Source organism: Nerophis ophidion, linkage group LG11 (genome assembly GCF_033978795.1).
Source record: "Nerophis ophidion isolate RoL-2023_Sa linkage group LG11, RoL_Noph_v1.0, whole genome shotgun sequence".
Classification (NCBI taxonomy): Eukaryota; Metazoa; Chordata; class Actinopteri; order Syngnathiformes; family Syngnathidae; genus Nerophis; species Nerophis ophidion.
This window is the reverse complement of record NC_084621.1, coordinates 21,428,975-21,452,193: the sequence shown is the minus strand read 5'-3', so window position 1 is coordinate 21,452,193 and position 23,219 is coordinate 21,428,975. Positions and strand designations below refer to the sequence as shown.

The 23,219-nt window shown below is 40.9% G+C and overlaps 1 long non-coding RNA gene and 10 other non-coding genes across 11 annotated transcripts in view; 5 read left to right on the top strand and 6 right to left on the bottom strand.

Annotated features, from left to right (window-relative positions):
• The window catches only part of LOC133561396 (uncharacterized), a 165,460-nt gene that overhangs the window by 31,634 nt on the left and 110,607 nt on the right, over positions 1-23,219 (top strand). The gene's annotated exons all lie outside the window — the stretch shown is intronic.
• On the bottom strand, positions 1,037-1,108 carry trnaq-uug (transfer RNA glutamine (anticodon UUG)). The gene has a single exon. It is a non-coding gene; the product is annotated as a tRNA-Gln (tRNA).
• trnap-cgg (transfer RNA proline (anticodon CGG)) lies at positions 1,292-1,363 on the top strand. The gene has a single exon. It is a non-coding gene; the product is annotated as a tRNA-Pro (tRNA).
• Positions 3,707-3,778, top strand: trnaq-uug (transfer RNA glutamine (anticodon UUG)). Its single transcript has one exon. It is a non-coding gene; the product is annotated as a tRNA-Gln (tRNA).
• On the bottom strand, positions 4,147-4,218 carry trnaq-uug (transfer RNA glutamine (anticodon UUG)). The gene has a single exon. It is a non-coding gene; the product is annotated as a tRNA-Gln (tRNA).
• trnap-ugg (transfer RNA proline (anticodon UGG)) lies at positions 9,769-9,840 on the bottom strand. Its single transcript has one exon. It is a non-coding gene; the product is annotated as a tRNA-Pro (tRNA).
• Positions 10,010-10,081, top strand: trnaq-cug (transfer RNA glutamine (anticodon CUG)). The gene has a single exon. It is a non-coding gene; the product is annotated as a tRNA-Gln (tRNA).
• Positions 10,471-10,543, bottom strand: trnak-cuu (transfer RNA lysine (anticodon CUU)). The gene has a single exon. It is a non-coding gene; the product is annotated as a tRNA-Lys (tRNA).
• On the bottom strand, positions 13,617-13,688 carry trnaq-uug (transfer RNA glutamine (anticodon UUG)). The gene has a single exon. It is a non-coding gene; the product is annotated as a tRNA-Gln (tRNA).
• trnaq-cug (transfer RNA glutamine (anticodon CUG)) lies at positions 18,261-18,332 on the bottom strand. The gene has a single exon. It is a non-coding gene; the product is annotated as a tRNA-Gln (tRNA).
• On the top strand, positions 19,121-19,192 carry trnaq-uug (transfer RNA glutamine (anticodon UUG)). Its single transcript has one exon. It is a non-coding gene; the product is annotated as a tRNA-Gln (tRNA).

Genomic DNA, 23,219 nt, shown 5'->3' with positions numbered 1-23,219 from the left:
TAACACCCTTTTTTATAAGTAGCTTTTCTTGAACCTTAGCTACTTTTAAACTCATGTAGCGAGGTAGCTTACATCAAAGCTACATAGAGAGAAAATGAGAGAAAAAATGTACGGAGAAAATACAATCACCTAGATGATTGAGAACATCCATGTGATGGAGAAATCCATGATGATTGGCTAAGGTTAGTGCGAAACATTACAGACGGGCCAAGATAAACTTGTGAGCAAAATCATAACAGACATACACACATGTCACATGACGACGAGAGAGTCCGAGACAGAGGGACGCTTCAAACTGACGACTCTCCCTCAGGTGAGATATTTGACTGTGAACTTAATTTGTTGGGCAAACACGTATGCAGGGTTTGCATACGTGTTTGCCATTTCAACTCGTTTCACAAAATGAGGAAGACAATGGGAGCCGCAATTATTCTCGCCAGTATCTGCTGGTGGTCACCCAGGTGACAAGAATAAGGGGATGTTATGAAGCCATTGCCTTAAACACCTTCTACAACATCTACAAACTGCTTGCCAGTCCAGCAACATGTTGTGAGAGGATTCCATAGTTGCACGCACACGACTGGAAGCGATACTGGGTGACACAGAGTACACTGACGGTTGTGATATAAACAACTTTAACACTCCTACTAATATGCGCCACATTGAGAACCCACACAAAAGAAGAATGACAAACACATTTCGGGAGAAAATCCTCACAGTAACACAACATAAACGCAACACAACAAATACCCAGAATCCTTTGCATTCCTGACAATTCCTGACTATGTTATACACCCCGCGAGCACCAAACCCCGCCCACCTCAACTACGCAGGGAGTGACTCGTAAACATATAAAAGTACAATTTGAAACTGCACTTTAAGATTGTACTTTGAATCCAAAATCAGATTACTTCACATCAAAAACCATTCAAAGAGAGGTCACAAGAAAGGATTTTTCACTTAAATTTAGATTATTTGCATTAATCGTGCATGTACTGATCAAAGAGAGGTCATACCAAACACTAATATTACAAGATGATTCCACCAAGACTTGAACTTGGATCACTGGATTCAAAGTCCAGAGTGCTAACCATTACACAACGGAACCTGTATAAAAGCCTGAATTATCCTGCAGTAAAGAGTACTTGATTGAATATAACAGGTTTAGTTTGACAGTTTTTCATGAAAATGGTAGTAAATTAAAATGTTGGTTAAAAATGCACAATAAAATTTCATATTTTGCCCCCAAATTTCACATTTCTTGAGATTAATAGGGGAGAGCTGACTGCAGGGCTTGTTGGTCTAGTCGTATGATTCTCGTTTCGGATGTGAGAGGTCCCGGGTTCAATTCCCGGACAAGCCCTCGTGTTTTTAAGTCCAATTTTTAATCATGACTTTCTTCCTCATACACACAGTTGTTGTTACATTTATGACTTTAGACTTGATTTTAACAATGTTTTCAAACAACAACCACTCAAGGGATCAATAACAGTGGTACCTAAATGTATGACCACAGTTTGTTCTAGGACTGAGCTGGTAACCCTTAGTTCATCTGTGTATGAAAATGTCAGTGAAACCAAATATGTGTTAAAAGTGCATTAAATTACCTTATTTTTCAGAGTATAAGTCGCTCCGGAGTATAAGTCGCGCCTGCCGAAAATGCTAAATAAAGAAGGAATAAAACATGTATAAATCGCATTTTTGGGGAAATTTATTTGATAAAACCAGACCCCAAGAATAGACATTTGAAAGGCAATTTAAAATAATTAAAGAATAGTGAATAACAGGCTGAATAAGTGTACGTTATATGAGGCATAAATAACCAACTGAGAAGGTGCCTGGTATGTTAACGTAACATATTATGGTAAGAGTCATTCAAATAACTATAACATATAGAACATGCTATACCTTTACCAAACTATCTTTCACTCCTAATCGATAAATCCCATGAAATCTTATACGTCTAGTCTCTTACGTGAATGAGCTACATAATATTGTTTGATATATTACTTTAATGTGTTAATAATTTCACACACAAGTCGCTCCTGAGTCTAAGTCGCGCTATGAAAAAAACTGCGACTCACAGTCCGAAAAATACGGTATGTGTGTGCGAGGGTAAAAGAAATGAGTAAAAAACAGGACTTAAATACATAAGCGTTAGTCCTGGAAATGAACCAAGAATCTCTCACACCCTCAGCAAGAATTGTAGACCAACAAACCCTGCAAGAAGTTTTTTTCCTAAAATGTCACTATAAATGAGAGATTTTAATAGGGGACACAACCAAAAACTTGGTTACCTAATTGCACTTTTAACACATATTTAGATTCACCGACATTTTCACTTTACAAAATAGTTTCTTAATTTACAAGCTTTGTTTGTTCGAGGACTGATCTTGTAAAACATTATTTCATTCATACATGAAAATGATAGCGAATTAAAATGTTGGATGACATTGTAACATAATTTCAGATCGTGTCACCTTTTAAAAACTCTAATTTTATGAGATCTGTCGGGTAATCATGTTCAAGTCTTGGTGGAACCAACTCACAGTAATTTAAGTGACACATTATTCAGTAATACTGCTGTAATTAATTTGATACATTTTATGGATCACTTGAGTGTGTGATATCTGAAAAAAAATGGTCAAAATCCATCCTAAAGTCACAAATGTACAGACCACTAAGTATATAAAGGAACATTTTGTGACTAAAAACAAGACTTGTAAACAAATAAAGAGCACAGTTTTGAAAAATGACTACAACATGACCAGGACAAAAAGCCTTTCCAAAAAAACTCATGCAATGTGAGATTTTAATAGGGGACTGAATTGAAATCTTGGTTACCTTAATGCACTTTTAACACATATTTAGTTTCACTGTCATGTTCATATGTAGATGAACTAAGGGTTACCAGCTCAGTCCTAGAACAAACTGTGGTCATACATTTAGGTACCACTGTTACTGATCCCTTGAGTGGTTGTTGTTTGAAAACATTGATAAAGTCAAAAATGTAACGACAACTGTGTGTATGAGGAAGAAAGTTATGATTGAAAACATAAGGGCTTATCCGGGAATTGAACCCGGGACCTCCCGCACCCGATGCGAGAACCATACGACTAGACCAACAAGTGCTGCATTCAAAAGAACCCAACTAATCTCATGGATTGTGAAATCAGGGGACAAAATCGGAAATTTTGTGGTAAACTTTTAACCAAAATTTAATTTACTACCGTCCATCCATCCATTTTCTACCGCTTATTCCCTTTGGGGTCGCGGGGGGCGCTGGCGCCTATCTCAGCTACAATCGGGCGGAAGGCGGGGTACACCCTGGACAAGTCGCCACCTCATCGCAGGGCCAACACAGATAGACAGACAACATTCACACTCACATTCACACACTAGGGACAATTTAGTGTTGCCAATCAACCTATCCCCAGGTGCATGTCTTTGGAAGTGGGAGAAAGCCGGAGTACCCGGAGGGAACCCACGCATTCACGGGGAGAACATGCAAACTCCACACAGAAAGATCCCGAGCTTAGATTTGAACCCAGGACTGCAGGACCTTCGTATTGTGAGGCAGACGCACCAACCCCCTCTTCCACCGTGAAGCCCCTTAATTTACTACCATTTTCATGAAAAACTGTCAAACTAAATCGGTTATAGCCAATCAAGTACTCTTTACTGTAGGATCAGTTAAATTATAACAGGTTCCATGGTGTAATGGTTAGCACTCTGGACTTTGAATCCAGTTATCCAAGTTCAAGTCTTGGTGGAACCATCTTGTAATATTAGTGTTTAGTATGACCTCTCTTTGATCAGTGCATGCATGAAAAATTCAAATAATCTAAATTTAAGTGAAAAATCCTTTCTTGTGACTTCTCTTTGAATGGTTTTTGATGTGAGGTAATCTGATTTTGGATTCAAAGTACAATCTTATAGTGCAGGTTCAAATTGTACTCATACGTTTATGAGTCATGGTTTCATTCCTAACTTTTTCCCTCGTACACACAGTTGTCTTTACATTTGTTAACTTAGACTTGATTTTGAACATTTTATGAGACCTCACACATTTAAGGGATCCAGAAAAATCTATCAAACTAAAAACAGTTGTATTATAAAAGATATTGTGACTTGAATAGTGCAAGTTGGTTCCACCAAGACTTGAACTTGGATCACTGGATTCAAAGTCCAGAGTGCTAACCATTACACCATGGAACCTGTATATTACTCTGAGTTATCCTGCACTAAAGAGTACTTGATTGGACATAACAGATTTTGTATGACATTTTTTCATGAAAATGCTAGTAAATTAAAATGTTGGTTAAAAGTTTACCACATTTCAGATCGTGTCCCCTAATTTCACTTTTCATAAAATTAGTTGGGCAGATATATACGCAGGGCTTGTTGGTCTAGTCGTATGATTCTCGCATCGGGTACCTGAGGTCCTGGTTTCAATTCCCGGACAAGTCCTCATTTTTATGAGTACTAACCAAAACTGTATTCCTCGTACACACAGCTGTCTTACATTCGTGACTTTAGACTTGATTTTAACAATTTTTTCAAACATCACACACTCAAGGGATCAATAACAGTGGGAGCTAAATTTTTAACCACAGTTTGTTCTACAACTGAGCTGGTAACCCTTAGTTCATCTATGAATGAAAATCCATCCATCCATCCATCCATCATTTTCCGCTTATCCGAGGTCGGGTCGCGGGGGCAACAGCCTAAGCAGGGAAACCCAGACTTCCCTATCTCCAGCCACTTCGTCTAGCTCTTCCCGGGGGATCCCGAGGCGTTCCCAGGCCAGCCGGGAGACATAGTCTTCCCAACATGTCCTGGGTCTTCCCCGTGGCCTCCTACCAGTTGGACGTGCCCTAAACACCTCCCTAGGGAGGCGTTTGGGTGGCATCCTGACCAGATGCCCGAACCACCTCATCTGGCTCCTCTCGATGTGAAGGAGCAGCGGCTTTACTTTGAGTCCCTCCCGGATGGCAGAGCTTCTCACCCTATCTCTAAGGGAGAGCCCCGCCACACGGCGGAGGAAACTCATTTCGGCCGCTTGTACCCGTGATCTTATCCTTTCGGTCATGACCCAAAGCTCATGACCATAGGTGAGGATGGGAACGTAGATCGACCGGTAAATTGAGAGCTTTGCCTTCCGGCTCAGCTCCTTCTTCACCACAACGGATCGGTACAACGTCCGCATTACTGAAGACGCCGCACCGATCCGCCTGTCGATCTCACGATCCACTCTTCCCTAACTCGTGAACAAGACTCCTAGGTACTTGAACTCCTCCACTCGGGGCAGGGTCTCCTCCCCAACCCGGCCGGGGATGTCACTCCACCCTTTTCCGGGCGAGAACCATGGACTCGGACTTGGAGGTGCTGATTCTCATTCCGGTCGCTTCACACTCGGCTGCGAACCGATCCAGCGAGAGCTGAAGATCCCGGTCAGATGAAGCCATCAGGACCACATTATCTGCAAAAAGCAGAGACCTAATCCTGCGGTTACCAAACCGGAACACCTCAACGCCTTGACTGCGCCTAGAAATTCTGTCCATAAAAGTTATGAACAGAATCGGTGACAAAGGACAGCCTTGGCGGAGTCCAACCCTCACTGGAAATGTGTTCGACTTACTGCCGGCAATGCGGACCAAGCTCTGACACTGATCGTACAGGGAACGGACCGCCACAATAAGACAGTCCGATACCCCATACTCTCTGAGCACTCCCCACAGGACTTCCCGAGGGACACGGTCGAATGCCTTCTCCAAGTCCACAAAGCACATGTAGACTGGTTGGGCAAACTCCCATGCACCCTCAAGAACCCTGCCGAGAGTATAGAGCTGGTCCACAGTTCCACGACCAGGACGAAAACCACACCGTTCCTCCTGAATCCGAGGTTCGACTATCCGACGTAGCCTCCTCTCCAGTACACCTGAATAAACCTTACCGGGAAGGCTGAGGAGTGTGATCCCACGATAGTTGGAACACACCCTCCAGTCCCCCTTCTTAACCCCGGTCTGCCAATCCAGAGGTACCGCCCCCGATGTCCACGCGATGCTGCAAAGTCTTGTCAACCAAGACAGACCCACAGCATCCAGAGCCTTAAGGAACTCCGGGCGGATCTCGTCCACCCCTGGGGCCTTGCCACCGAGGAGCTTTTTAACTACCTCAGCGACCTCAGCCCCAGAAATAGGAGAGTCCACCACAGATTCCCCAGGCACTGCTTCCTCATAGGAAGACGTGTTGGTGGGATTGAGGAGGTCTTCGAAGTATTCCTTCCACCTATCCACAACATCCGCAGTTGAGGTCAGCAGAACACCATCCGCACCATACACGGTGTTGATAGTGCACTGCTTCCCCTTCCTGAGGCGGCGGACGGTGGTCCAGAATCGCTTCAAAGCCGTCCGGAAGTCGTTTTCCATGGCTTCCCCGAACTCCTCCCATGTCCGAGTTTTTGCCTCAGCGACCGCTGAAGCTGCACACCGCTTGGCCTGTCGGTACCTGTCCACTGCCTCCGGAGTCCTATGAGCCAAAAGGACCCGATAGGACTCCTTCTTCAGCTTGACAGCATCCGTCACCGCTGGTGTCCACCAAGGGGTTTTAGGATTGCCGCCCCGACAGGCACCAACTACCTTGCGGCCACAGCTCCGATCTGCCGCCTCGACAATAGAGGTGCGGAACATGGTCCACTCGGACTCAATGTCCAGCACCTCCCTCGTGACATGTTCAAAGTTCTTCCGGAGGTGGGAATTGAAACTTTGTCTGACAGGAGACTCTGCCAGACGTTCCCAGCAGACCCTCACAATGCGTTTGGGCCTCCCAGGTCTGTCCGGCATCCTCCCCCACCATCGCAGCCAACTCACCACCAGGTGGTGATCGGTAGAAAGCTCCGCCCCTCTCTTCACCCGAGTGTCTAAAACATGAGGCCGCAAATCCGATGACACAACTACAAAGTCGATCATGGAACTGCGGCCTAGGGTGTCCTGGTGCCAAGTGCACATATGGACACCCTTATGTTTGAACATAGTGTTTGTTATGGACAAACTGTGACGAGCACAGAAGTCCAATAACAAAACACCACTCGGGTTCAGATCCGGGCGGCCATTCTTCCCAATCACGCCTCTCCAGGTTTCACTGTCGTTGCCAACGTGAGCGTTGAAGTCTCCCAGTAGGACAAGGGAATCACCCGGGGGAGCACTTTCCAGTACTCCCTCGAGTGTTCCCAAAAAGGGTGGGTACTCTGAACTGCTGTTTGGTGCATAAGCACAAACAACAGTCAGGACCCGTCCCCCCACCCAAAGGCGGAGGGAGGCTACCCTTTCGTCCACCGGGTTGAACTCCAACGTACAGGCTATGAGCCGGGGGGAAACAAGAATTGCCGCCCCAGCCCGTCGCCTCTCACTGCCGGCAACGCCAGAGTGGAAGAGGGTCCAATCCCTCTCGAGAGAAGTGGTTCCAGAGCTCTTGCTGTGCGTCGAAGTAAGTCCGACTATATCCAGCCGGAATTTCTCGACTTCGCGCACTAGCTCAGGCTCTTTCCCCCCCAGTGACGTGACGTTCCACGTCCCAAGAGCTAGCTTCTGTAGCCGAGGATCGGACCGCCAAGTGCCCTGCCTTCGGCTGCCGCCCAGCTCACATTGCACCCAAACTCTATGGCCCCTGCTATGGATGGTGAGCCCATTGGAGGGGTGACCCACGTTGCCTCTTCGGGCTGTGCCCGGCCGGGCCCCATGGGAACAGGCCCGGCCACCAGGCGCTCGCCATCGTGCCCCACCTCCGGGCCTGGCTCCAGAGGGGGGCCCTGGTGACCCGCGTCCGGGCGAGGGAAATCTGGGTCCATGATTTTTCTTCTTCATAAAGGTCTTCGAGCTGCTCTTTGTCTGATCCCTCACCTAGAACCTGTTTGCCTTGGGAGACCCTACTAGGGGGCTTTATGCCCCCGGACAATATAGCTCCTAGGATCATTGGGACACGCAAACTCCTCTACCACGATAAGGTTGTAGCTCAGAGAGGAGATGAATGAAAATGTCAGTCAAAATAAATAAGTGTTAAAAGTGTAAAAAGGTAACCGAGTTTTAAATTCAGTCCCCTTCTGAACTCTCAGATTTCATGACTTTTGTTGGGAAATGTTGATGCAGGGCAGGTAGGCGATGTCTTTTGAGTTTGCTTCTGGTGTGAGAGGCCTCGACAAGCTCTTAAATTTTGACTCCTGTTTTTAGTCATTACTTTTTCCCTCGTATACTTTAGTTATATGGTGATGGTTTCGAATAAGTTATCACTTAAATGTCTGCAAGTTGGTTCCACCAAGACTTGAAACTGGATCACTGGATCCAAAGCCCAGAGTGCTAAGCATTACACCATGGAACCTGTATATACACAAGTAAAATAAAGTGATCAAACAGTGAACAGTATTGATGAACTTGTATAGATTTTCATTGACACCTTAAATGTAAGTTGTCAGGAAAATGAAGGGAAACGTTTAAATCAGGTCTAAATTAAAAAAAAAAAGACAAGACTTGTGACTGTGTACAAGGGGAAAAGTTTTGACTGAAAACAGGAATTATCATTCCAACACAAGGACTTGTCCAAGACCAACAAACCCTGCAACATGATTTCCCGACAAATCTCATAAAATTAAAGTTTTTAAAAGGTGACACCATCTCAAATTGTGTTACAATGTCATCCAACAATTTCATTTGCTCTCATTTTCATGCACAAATGAAATAATGGTTTACAAAATCAGTCCTCGAACAAAGCTTGTAAATTAAGAAACTATTTTGTAGAGTGAAATTGTCAGTGAATCTAAATATGTGTTAAAAGTGCAATTAGGTAACCAAGTTTTAGGTTGTGTCCCCTATTGTAGTGACATTTTTTGATAAAGACTTCTTGGAGGGATTGTTGCTCTACAATTCTTGCTGAGGTTGTGAGAAATTCCTCGTTCGATTACCGGACTAACTCTTATGTATTTAAGTCCTGTTTTCTGTGATTAATTTTACCCTCGCACACACATACTATATTTTTCGGACTATAAATCACAGTTTTTTTCATAGTTTGGCCGGTGCGACTTATACTCAGGAGCGACTTATGTGTGAAATTATTAACACATTACCGTAAAACATCAGATAATATTATTTAGCTCATTCACGTAAGAGACTAGACGTATAAGATTGCAGGGGATTTAGCGATTAGGAGTGACAGATAGTTTGGTAAAGGTATAGCATGTTCTATATGTTATAGTTATTTGAATGACTCTTACCATAATATGTTACGTTAACATACCAGGCACCTTCTCAGTTGGTTATTTATGCCTCATATAACGTACACTTATTCAGCCTGTTGTTCACTACTCTTTATTTATTTTAAATTGCCTTTCAAATGTCTATTCTTGGTGTTGGGGTTCTTTTAAATACATTTCCCCTAAAAATGCGACTTATACTCCAATGCGACTTATACATGTTTTTTTCCTTCTTTATTTTGCATTTTCGGCGGGTGGACTTATACTCCAGAGCGACTTACACACCAAACAATACGGTACCTTAATGCGCTTTTAACACATATTTGGTTTCACTGACATGTTCATCCCTAGATGAACTAAGGGTTACCAGCTCAGTCCTAGAACAAACTGTGGTCATACATTTAGGTACCACTGTTACCGATCCCTTGAGTGGTTGTTGTTTGAAAACATTGCTAAAATCAAGTCTAAAGTCAAAATGTAACGACAACTGTGTGTATGAGGAAGAAAGTTATGATTAAAAATGAGGGCTTGTCCGGGAATTGAACCCGGGACCTCTCGCACCCAAAGCAAGAATCATACGACTAGACCAACAAGCCCTGCAACTAAACTCATGAAATGTGAAATACACGGACAAAATCTGAAATGTTGTGGTAAGCTTTTAACCAAAATTTTAATTTACTACCATTTTCATGAAAAACTGTCAAACTAAATCTGTTATATCCAATCAAGTACTCTTTACCGCAAGTTGATTGAGATTCATATGTGGGTTCCATGGTGTAGTGGTTAGCACTCTGGACTCTGAATCCAGTGATCCAAGTTCAAGTCTTGGTGGAACCTTCTTGAAACCTTAGAGTGATTAGTGTTCTGAATCATTGTCATTTAATTAATGCTTCTGTAAAAAATGCAATTAAACAACTTTTCTGTGAACAATAGTTTCTTGACCATTTTCAGATTGTGTTCCTTATATGTTTATGAGTCATGTTTTTATTCTTACCATTTTCCCTCGTACACATAGTTGTCTTTTTATGTGATTTTAAACTTGATTTAAAACTTTCTTGGTTACTTATGCGCTCTTTATTGATTATTACTGTACAAACAGAAAACTATTATTAATTAAGTGAGTTTAGCAGAAGAAAGCAAACTCGCAAATTGTTACAGTTTTTTTAATTGATTTATTTGAAGTGTCGCACCGTCTCGTGAATTGAATTTCTTTGGCAAAATTCTAACGCCCAACGTGGGGCTCGAACCCACGAGCCTGAGATTAAGAGTCTCATGCTCTACCGACTGAGCTAGCCAGGCCTGCCTGGGGAACCGTGATAAGTGATGGTTACTGTACATGTAGCATTTTGTGTTACAACGTTTCGTGTTGATGCCGTTTTGTGTTATGATGTTTCATGATTTGGGTGGCGCTATTTCATGTTGCGCCGTTTGGTGTCACAGCTGTTGCAGCTTTTCGTGTTGCGACGTTTCGTGCCACGACATTTCGTGTTGTCGGCATTTCATGTTGCGTTGTTTCATGTTGCAGCGTTTTGCGTTGAGCCATTTTAGTTTTCGGGTGCAGCATTTTGTGCTGTTGAAGTTTAAGTTTGACGCGTTTCACGTCACGTTGTTAGGTGTTGCGGCGTTTCTTAGTTACATATGCGCTCTTTATTGATTATTACTGTACGAAAAGAAACATTTTATTAATTAAGTGAGTTTAACTGAAGAATATCAACTCGTACATCGTTACAGTTTTTTTTATTGATTTATGAGAAGTGGAGCACTGTCTCATGTTGCATTTCCTTGGCAAAATTTCATCACCCAACGAAGGGCTTGAGCCCACAACCCTGCGATTAAGTGACTTATGCTCTACCGACTGAGCTAGCTGGGCGCGCGTAAAGACCCTTGAGGAGTGATTGTTAACATACAAAAATATTCATGTAGCATTTTGTGTTGGAACATTTCGTGTTGATGGTGTTTTGTGTTATTATGTTACATGATTTGGGCCGCGCTATTTCATGTTGTCCGCATTTCATGTTGCAGCGTTTTGCACATCCTTACAGTTTTTTTTCATTTTTTTTTATTAGAAGTGTAGCACTGTCCCGTGTTGAATTTCCTTGGCGAAAAATTCAACCGCCTCGAACCCACGACCCTGAGATTAAGAGTCTCATGCTCTACATACTGAGCTAGTCGGGCTCGCATCATCTAATCTGGTAATTAATCGTCACTGTACAAAAATATTCATGTCGCATTTTGTGTTGCATTGTTTCGTGTTGATGGCGTTTTGTGTTACAGTCATGTTGCGTCATTTGGTGTTGCAGCTGTTGTAGCAGTTTGTATTGCGACGTTTCGTGTTGTCAGCGTTTTGGGTTGAGCCATTTTAGTTATTAGAAGAAAGCCAACTCGTACATCGTTACAGTTTTTTAATTGATTTATTTGAAGTTGCGTTGTTTCATGTTGTCAGCGTTTTGGGTTGAGCCATTTTAGTTTTCGGGTGGAGCATTTTGGGCTTTTGCCATTTAATATTCCATACATCACACACTCAAGAGAACAATAAAAATGTCTGAAATAAATACAGTTGTGTCTCAACTTACAAGCTCTATTAGTTCTAGGACTGAGGTGGTAAACCCTCAGTTTATTTATGCATGAAAATGGTAGTCAATCAAAATATGTGTTAAAAGCACAGTTTCAGATTGTGGCCCCTATTAAAATATTTTATTTTTTTAAAGATTTATGCCACATTATTTTACAGGGCTTGTTGGTCTAGTCGTATGATTTTCACTTAGGGTGTGAGAGGTCCCGGGTTCAATTCCCAGACAAGCCCCCTATAGTACTCCTTTTTGCAATCATAACTTTCTTCCTCATACAAACAGTTGTTATTGTATTTGTGACTCAAGACTTGATTTTAACAATTTTTTAGAACATAAGACATTCAAGGGATCAGTAACAATGGTACCTTGGTTTATGACCACAGTTTATTCTAGGACTGAGTTGGTAACCTTTAGTTCATCTATGAATGAAAATGTCAGTGAAACTAAATATGTTTAAAAGTGCAATAAGGTAAACGAGTTTCAGATTGTGTTCCCTATTAAAATCACACATTCCATGAAATTTGTTGGACAATCTTGGGTCAGAGCGTGGTATATATAAACATATATTTATATACATGTAGTGATGGGCAGTAACAAGCTAGATGTAGCTGAGCTACGTAGCTCAACTACATTTTCCAGTAGCATTGCAGTTACTTAGCAATTTTTTTTACGAGTAGCTTTTCTTGTAGCTTTGTTAATTTTCGACCCATATAGCGAGGTAGTTTACATCAAAGTTACATAGAGAGAAGATGAGAGAGCGAATGTACCGAGAAAATACAATGAGCTTGATGATTGAGAACATCCATACGTATGGAGAAAGTCCATGATGATTGGCTAAGGTTAGGGTGAAACATTACGGACGGGCCAATCAGAGGGAAGATTAATTTTGTAAGCAAAAGTCACATGACGACGAGAGAGTGAGCGACAGAGGGACGCTTCAAGCTGACGACTCTACCGCAGGTTAGATTTTTGACTGTGAACTTAATTTTGAACTTGTATTTCCTTTTTTTCTACCGGCACACACTCAAGGAATCAATGACAATCCATCTAATGGGGCGGCATGGCGTAGTGGGTAGAGCGGCCGGTCAGAAACCTGAGGATTGCAAGTTTGCTTCCCGCCTATTGACATCCAAAAAATCGCTGACTTTGTGTCCTTGGGCAGGACACTTCACCACTCACACTGGTGAATGAATGATGAATGAATGAATGATAGGTGGTGGTCGGAGGGGCCATAGGCGCAAACTGGTAGCCACGCTTCCATCAGTCTACCCCAGGGCAGCTGTGGTTAATTATGTAGCTTACCACCACCAGGTGTGAATGAATGTTGAGTCCCACTTCTCTGTGAGCGCTTTGAATGTTTAGAAAATCGCGATATAAATCTAAGTTATTTATCAAATCAAATCTAACCCTGTGTACTGTAGGATCACATTGTTTTGCATTTACGGTTTCCATGGTGTAATGGTTAGCACTCTGGACAATGAATCTAGTGATCCAAGTTCATATCTTGGTGGAACCGTCTTGTTATATTAGTCTTCAGTATGATTTCCCTTTTGAATATTTTAAAAAACAGAGTGAAACCAAATTTAGCTAAAAAGTACATTATTGTAGTGCAGTTTCAGATAGTGCTCCTTATATGTTTACAAGTCCTGTTTTTAGTCACATCGTTTGTCAGTTTTAGATTGTGTACCCTATTAAAAGGTTGGAAATATTAAATTTTAAACATTATTTTTTTACACACTCGAGGAATCCATAATCTGTCATTTCAAACGGAATCCCTATATTGCCACTTAAAGACTGCATGATGGTTCCACCAAAACTTTAACTTGGATCACTGGATTCAAAGTCCAGAGTGCTAACCATTACACCATGGAACCTGCATAACCCTGCATAAAATAAAGTGATCCAACATTAAACAGTATTGATGACATTTAAAAGATTCTCATTGACTTCTTGATACGATCGATTACTTGTCTCTGGCCCCCTGCCTGCAAGAGGCAATGATGAGAGGTATAGCAGATTATTCTCGCTTAACAAGTGGCTGGCTAGTTGATGTAGAGAACAGGGACTAACTTTTATTGATAATTGGTCCTCTTTCTGGGGCAAACCGGGCTTGCTGATGAAGGACCTCCTTCACTCTAACCGAGAAGGCACCATCACTCTATCTAGAAACATAGATCACTGGTTAAGTCACACTTGACTAACTTAACTAGAGCAAGCTTGGACACAGGCAATTACAGTGTCTGTTAGTCCGGCTGAGGAGTCAGTTAAGCTAGAACTAACCAGCACAAAGCTGAACAATTCCTGCACACAAAGCATTTCTCCTAGAAAAGTACACAACTCAGATAATGATTTTTCTATAGCGACTGTGAGAGGTGAACATGCATTCTACTGAGGTGGCAAATTATGATGCGTTCAATCGATCGCAGCTCATAGCAAATAATCTCAAGATCCCCATTAAAACAATTCCTAGATGTGATCGAAATTATTTAAGGCGTATTACACAAAATAAACATAACATTATTAATATCACTACTCGTACTACAGTGGTATCTAAACTTCTGACCAGAGTTTGTTTTAAAACTGAGCTGGTAACTCTTAGTTCATTTAAGTATGAAAATGTCAGTGAATCTAAAATATGTGTTAAATGTGCCATAAGGTAACCAAGTTTCAGATTGTGTCCCCTATTAAAATCTCACAATGTGTGAGTTTTGTTGGAAAGTCTTGTTCCACGGCTGGTTAAAATTAACATCCATTAAGTCCAATCAAGTACTGTGAACTGCAGGATAATTTGATTTTTAGTTGGATAAGTAGGTGCCATGGTGTAATGGTTAGCATTCTGGACTCTGAATCCAATGATCCAAGTTAAAGTCTTGGTGGAACCTTCTTGTAACATTAAAGTGGTTAGTTTTCACTAAGTCTTCCCTTTGAAAGTTGCGTGCATGAAAAAAAAAATGCGTCATAATTTGGCCTAAAAGCACAATGTTGTAATAAAGTTTCAAATTGCGCTCCCATTATGTTTATAAAGTTCTGTTTTTAGTCACAAATTGTTCCTTCGTACACAAAATTGTGGTTAAATTTGTGACTTTAGAATTGATTTCGATCATTTTTTCGGACATCACACACTCAAGGGATTAATAAAAAAATATTGTTGCGTCTTTCCAGTATTCCCTCCCGGGGAATCTAAGTTACTGGTCAATCCCAAATTCTTTCGATGACATATATGCTGAGTAAGAAGGAGCATCAAGACAGATTAGGAATAATAACAAGTTTTACTGAAGCTTCAGGAGACCAGCCCACATCAATACAGTCATACCGTCATCTCGGGATGGTCCAACTTTCAAACGGAAAAAAACTACATATTTAATCGGAAAGTAGTCCCCCCAGAAATGAATGCCCCCCCCCCTCCCCCAACACTGATCAGATAAAGAGGGGGATGTATCCCTTTCGCATTCCAATGACTAAAACAATACAGACTTCTGTAGACAAAGAGAAACTGGTATACGTAATATACATTGAAAAGTACTAGCTGATCCAAACATGACTATGAATAAAGAAAGGACTCTTAAAAATTTATGAATTCTCCACACTATATTTTCCAGTAGCTTGGCAGTTACTTAACACCATTTTTTTTATAAGTAGCTTTTCTTGAACCTTAGCTACTTTTAAACTCATGTAGCGAGGTAGCTTACATCAAGGCTACATAGAGCGAAAATGAGAGAAAAAATGTACGGAGAAAATACAATCACCTAGATGATTGAGAACATCCATGTGATGGAGAAATCCTTAATGATTGGCTAAGGTTAGGGTAAAACATTACAGACGGGCCAAGATAAACTTGTGAGCAAAATCATAACAGAATTGCACTCATGTCACATGACGACGAGAGAGTCCGAGACAGAGGGACGATTCAAACTGACGACTCTCCCTCAGGTGAGATATTTGACTGTGAACTTAATTTGTTGGGCAAACACGTATGCAGGGTTTGCAAACGTGTTTGCCATTTCGACCCGTTTCACAAAATGAGGAAGACAATGGGAGACTCAATTATTCTCGCCAGTATCTGCTGGTGGACACCCAAGTGATAAGAAAAAGCGAATGTTATGAAGCCATTGCCTTAAACACCTTCTACAACATCTACAAACTGCTTGCCAGTCCAGCAACATGTTGTGAGAGGATTCCGTAGTTGCACGCACACGACTGAAAGCGATACTGGGTGACACAGAGTACACTGACGGTTGTGATATAAACAACTTTAACACTCCTATTAATATGCGCCACATTGAGAACCCACACAAAAGAAGAATGACAAACACATTTCGGGAGAAAATCCTCACAGTAACACAACATAAACGCAACACAACACATACCCAGAATCCTTTGCATCCCTGACAATTCCTGACTATGTTATACACCCCGCGAGCACCAAACCCCGCCCACCTCAACTACGCAGGGAGTGACTCGTAAACATATAAAAGTACAATTTGAAACTGCACTTTAAGATTGTACTTTGAATCCAAAATCAAATTACTTCACATCAAAAACCATTCAAAGAGAGGTCACAAGAAAGTAATTTTCACTTAAATTTAGATTATTTGCATTAATCGTGCATGTACTGATCAAAGAGAGGTCATACTAAACACTAATATTACAAGATGGTTCCACCAAGACTTTAACTTGGATCACTGGATTCAAAGTCCAGAGTGCAAACCATTACACCAAAGAACCTGTATAAAAACCTGAATTATCCTGCAGTAAAGAGTACTTGATTGGATATAACAGGTTTAGTTTGACAGTTTTTCACGAAAATGGTAGTAAATTAAAATGTTGGTTAAAAATGTACCATAAAATTTCATATTTTGCCCCCAAATTTCACATTTCTTGAGATTAATAGGGGAGAGCTGATTGCAGGTTTTGTTGGTCTAGTCGTATGATTCTCGCTTCGGGTGTGAGAGGTCCAGGGTTCAATTCCCGGACAAGCCCTCGTGTTTTTAAGTCCAATTTTTAATCATGACTTTCTTCCTCATACACACAGTTGTTGTTACATTTATGACTTTAGACTTGATTTTAACAATGTTTTCAAACAACAACCACTCAAAGGATCAATAACAATGGTACCTAAATGTATGACAACAGTTTGTTCTAGGACTGAGCTGGTAACCCTTAGTTCATCTATGTATGAAAATGTCAGTGAAACCAAATATGTGTTAAAAGTGCATTAAATTACCTAATTTTTCAGAGTATAAGTCGCGCCAGCCGAAAATGCTAAATAAAGAAGGAAAAAAACATGTATAAATCGCATTTTTGGGGTAAATGTATTTAAAAGAACCCCAACACCAAGAATAGACATTTGAAAGGCAATTTAAAATAAATAAAGAATAGTAAACAACAGGCTGAATAAGTGTACGTTATATGAGGCATAAATAACCAACTGAGAAAGTGCCTGGTATGTTAACGTAACATATTATGGTAAGAGTCATTCAAATAACTATAACATATAGAACATGCTATACCTTTACCAAACTATCTGTCACTCCTAATCGATAAATCCCATGAAATCTTATACGTCTAGTCTCTTACGTGAATGAGCTACATAATATTGTTTGATATTTTACGGTAATGTGTTAATAATTTCACACATAAGTCGCTCCTGAGTATAAGTCGCACTATGAAAAAAACTGCGCCTTACAGTCCGGAAAATACGGTATGTGTGTGCGAGGGTAAAAGAAATGAGTAAAAAACAGGACTTAAATACATAAGCGTTAGTCCTGGAAATGAACCAAGAATCTCTCACACCCTCAGCAAGAATTGTAGAGCAACAAACCCTGCAAGAAGTTTTTTTCATAAAATGTCACTATAAATGAGAGATTTTAATAGGGGACACAACCAAAAACTTGGTTACCTAATTGCACTTTTAACACATATTTAGATTCACCGACATTTTCACTTTACAAAATAGTTTCTTAATTTACAAGCTTTGTTTGTTCGAGGACTGATCTTGTAAAGCATTATTTCATTCATACATGAAAATGATAGCGAATTAAAATGTTGGATGACATTGTAACACAATTTCAGATCGTTTCGCCTTTTAAAAACTCAAATTTTATGAGATTTGTCGGGTAGTCATGTTCAAGTCTTGGTGGAACCAACTCACAGTAATTTAAGTGACACATTATTCAGTAATACTGCTGTAATTAATTTGATACATTTTATGGATCACTTGAGTCTGTGATATCTAAAAAAAATGGTCAAAATCCATCGTAAAGTCACAAATGTACAGACAACTAAGTATATAAAGGACAATTTTTGTGACTAAAAACAAGACTTGTAAACAAATAAAGAGCACAGTTTTGAAAAATGACTACAACATGGTACTTTTAGACAGAATTAAGATGCACACATTTTTTCTTGCAAAGAACTTTCAAATGGAAATGATACTGAACAAAAGATGGCTCCACCAAGACTTGAACTTGGATCAATGGATTCAGAGTCCAAAGTGCTAACCATTACACCATGGAACCTGTAAATGTACGTGTAAAACAATGTGATCCTACAGTACACAGTACTTGATCGGATTTGATAGATTATCATTGATCCTTTGAGTGTGTGCCGTCAAAATCCAAGTTTGAAATCAAGTTAAGAGTCAAAAATGGATGTGTGTACAAGGTGTAAAGTAGTGACTGAAAAGAGGACATAAAAACTTCTACGTTTGTCCAGGATTTCAACACAGGGCGTCTCTCACCCTGCGTGAGAATCCTATGACGAGAACAAAAAGCCTTTCCAAAAAAAGTCATGCAATGTGAGATTTTAATAGGGGACTGAATTGAAATCTTGGTTACCTTAATGCACTTTTAACACATATTTAGTTTCACTGACATTTTCATACAAGGATGAACTAAGGGTTACCAGTTCAGTCCTAGAACAAACTGTGGTCATACATTTAGGTACCACTGTTACTGATCCCTTGAGTGGTTGTTGTTTGAAAACATTGATAAAGTCAAAAATGTAACAACAACTGTGTGTATGAGGAAGAAAGTTATGATTAAAAACATAAGGACTTATCCGGGAATTGAACCCGGGACCTCTCGCACCCGAAGTGAAAATCATACGACTAGACCAACAAGCCCTGCATTCAAGGAACCCCAACTAATCTCATGAGATGTGAAATCAGGGGACAAAAATCTGAAAAGTTGTGGTAAACTTTTAACCATAATTTAATTTACTACAATTTTCATGAAAAACTGTCAAACTAAATCTGTTATAGCCAATCAAGTACTGTTTCATGCAGGTTAATTCAGCGTAATGTACAGGTTCCATGGTGTAATGGTTAGCACTCTGGACTTTGAATCCAGTAATCCAAGTTCAAGTTTTGGTGGAACCATCTTGTTATATTAGTGTTTAGTATGACCTCTCTTTGATCAGTGCATGCATGAGAAATTCAAATAAACTAAATTTAAGTGAAAAATACTTTCTTGTGACTTCTCTTTGAATGGTTTTTGATGTGAGGTAGTCTGATTTTGGATTGAAAGTACAATATTATATTGCAGGTTCAAATTGTACTCTTATATGTTTATGAGTCATGGTTTCATTCCTAACTTTTTCCCTCGTACACACTGTTGTCGTTACAATTATGACTTTAGACTTGATTTTAACAATGTTTTCAAACAACAACCACTCAAGCGATCAGTAGCAGTGGTACCTAAATGTATGACCACAGTTTGTTCCTGGACTGAGCTGGTAACCCTTAGTTCATCTAGGTATGAAAATGTCAGTGAAACCAAATATGTGTTAAAAGTGCATTAAATTACCTTATTTTTCAGAGTATAAGTCGCTCCGGAGTATAAGTCGCACCTACCTAAAATGCAAAATAAAGAAGGAAAAAAACATGTATAAATCGCACCGGAGTATAAGTCCCATTTTTGGGGGATATTTATTTGATAAAACCCGACCCCAAGAATAGACATTTGAAAGGCAATTTAAAATAAATAAAGAATAGTGAACAACAGGCTGAATAAGTGTACGTTATATGAGGCATAGATAACCAACTGAGAAGGTGCGTGGTATGTTAACGTAACATATTATGGTAAGAGTCATTCAAATAACTATAACATATAGAACATGCTATACCTTTACCAAACAATCTGTCACTTCTTATGGTCGTATTTTACGCTTCATCCTTGACTTCCGGTTCCGGGTCAACGTGAATGACTGCTCGCTGACTGCTCTTGTTGCAAAAAAGCTAAGTATCGTTCCATCTGTGTGATTTTAACTGTTTTGCAGCTTTATTTACAACTTATCGAACATATTTAATAGTTCAATTTAACTTGCAAATCACCCGATCTCTGTCTCACCACTTCGCCCTCAGCTAGCTAGCTGCTAAGCTAACGAGGCTATCGGAGAAAGGCAGCGCCGGTCTGAAGGAAGCTTCTACCCCGCCACCGTGACCACCACTTCCCGAAGACAGCTGGCACCCCACTCGGCGACGGAAAGTTTCTGTGAGTATGGCTTCCTGCGCTTCGTGCACTTTACTCATGGATAGGTTGGCTTTGCTAGAGAGCCGTGTTCGCCAGTTAGAGCAGTGTAATTTCGTAACTTTAGATGTTGCGGACACATCTGCTAGCGTTAGCTGTAGCGAGCTAACTAGCCCAGCTTGTAGCAGCCCTAACCGGCCTACAAGCTACGGTGTACCGGTTGAGACGCATAATAGATTTAGCCCTTTAGCTAGTCCTACACCCCAGTCTACCGGGCACCACACTTTAGTCATAGGGGACTCCATCACTCGAAACATAAAGCTTAGCAAACCAGCCACAATTAAGTGTATTCCCGGGGGCAGAGCACCTGACATTGAAGCTAATCTTAGGGAGCTAACTCGCAACAGGTCTAGTAAACACGTACGGCAGGCTAACCGCACCACTAGTTATGCAAATATAGTAATACACGTTGGCTCCAATGACGTTAGGATGAGACAATCAGAGATTACAAAGAGAAACATAGCCAGGGCTTGTAATCTCGCCAGAAAGATGTCCAGGCATCGAGTAATTGTCTCTGGCCCCCTGCCTGGGAGAGGCAATGATGAGAGATATAGCAGATTAGTCTCTCTTAACAAGTGGCTGGATAGCTTCTGCAGACAACAGGGATTTACATTTATTGATAATTGGCCCTCTTTCTGGGGCAAACCTGGCTTGCTGAGGAGAGACGGCCTTCACCCTAACCAGGAAGGCGCTATCCTCTTGTCTCGGAACATAGACTTCGCATTGAGCCACATTTGACTAACTGCACTAGAGCAAGCCCGGTCACAGGCAATTACAGAGCCTGCTAGCCTGGGTATGGAGTCAGTTAAGTTAGAACTAGCCAGCGCCAGGCTGGATGATCCCTGTACACATAGCAATTTTCGTAGAATAATACACAACTCACAAAATGTTTTTTCTACTGTGTCTATGACTACGTCAGAGTTAGACATGCGTTCTACTGAGGTGGCAAATTATGATGCGTTCAGTTTATCGCAGCGCCAAGTAGACAATATGAAAATTCCCGTCATATCAATTCCTAGATACGGTCGTAAGTATTTTAAGTATACTGCGCATAATAAACGCAACATTATTAATATTGCTACTACGGATAATTTTATCAACAACTCCTTAAAACAGCCCACTACCTATAATATGGGCTTTCTAAACATCAGATCTTTGTCTCCCAAAACGTTATTAGTCAATGAGGTCATTAGAGACAACAACCTTAACGTCGTCGGTCTTAGCGAAACCTGGCTTAAACCAGACGACTTTTTTGCGATAAATGAGGCATCCCCTCCTAACTATACGAATGCGCATATTGCCCGTCACCTCAAAAGGGGAGGGGGTGTCGCACTAATATACAACGAAAACTTTAACTTTAGTCCTAACTTAAATAATAAATATAAATCGTTTGAGGTGCTTTCTATGAAGTCTGCCACACCTCTGCCTCTGTGCCTGGCCGTTATCTACCGCCCCCCAGGGCCCTATTCGGACTTTATTAGTGAATTCTCCGAGTTTGTTGCTGATCTAGTGACGCACGCCGATAATATAATTATAATGGGGGACTTTAATATCCATATGAATACCCCATTGGACCCACCGTGCGTGGCGCTCCAGACTATAATTGATAGCTGTGGTCTTACACAAATAATAAATGAACCGAGGCATCGCAGCGGTAATACGATAGACCTAGTGCTTGTCAGAGGTATCACCGTTTCCAAAGTTAAGATACTCCCGTATACTAAAGTAATGTCCGATCATTACCTTATAAAATTCGAAGTTCAGACTCATGTTCGGCAAGCTAATAATAATAATAACTGCTATAGCAGCCGCAACATTAATGCTGCCACAACGACGACTCTTGCGGACCTACTGCCCTCGGTAATGGCACCGTATCCAAAGTATGTGGGCTCTATTGATAACCTCACTAACAACTTTAACAACGCCCTGCGCGAAACCATTGATAGTATAGCACCGCTGAAGTTAAAAAAGGCTCCAAAAAGGCGTACGCCATGGTTTACTGAAGAAACTAGAGCTCAGAAATTATTATGTAGAAAGCTGGAACGCAAATGGCGCAGGACTAAACTTGAGGTGCACCATCAAGCATGGAGTGATAGTTTAATAACTTATAAACGCATGCTTACCTTAGCTAAAACTAATTATTACTCAAATCTCATCCGCATTAATAAAAACGATCCAAAATTTTTGTTTAGTACAGTAGCATCGCTAACCCAACAAGGGACTCCTTCCAGTAGCTCCACCCATTCGGCAGATGACTTTATGAAGTTCTTTAATAAGAAAATTTAACTTATTAGAAAAGAGATTAAAGACAATGCGTCCCAGCTACAACTGGGTTATAGTAACACAGATACGACTGTATATACGGCGGATACTGCAAATATCCAAAATAGTTTCTCTCGTTTTGATGAAATAACATTAGAAGGATTGTTACAACGTGTAAATGGAATAAAACAAACAACATGTTTACTTGACCCACTTCCTGGGAAACTTATCAAGGAGCTTTTTGTATTATTAGGTCCATCAGTGCTAAATATTATAAACTTATCACTTTCCTCGGGCACTGTTCCCCTTGCATTCAAAAAAGCGGTTATTCATCCTCTCCTTAAAAGACCTAACCTCGATCCTGACCTCATGGTAAACTACCGACCGGTGTCTCACCTTCCCTTTATTTCGAAAATCCTCGAAAAAATTGTTGCAGAGCAGCTAAATGAGCACTTAGCGTTTAACAATCTATGTGAAACCTTTCAATCCGGTTTCAGGGCAAATCACTCGACTGAGACAGCCCTCGCAAAATTGACTAATGATCTATTGCTAACGATGGACTCTGATGCGTCATCTATGTTGCTGCTCCTCGATCTTAGCGCTGCTTTCGATACC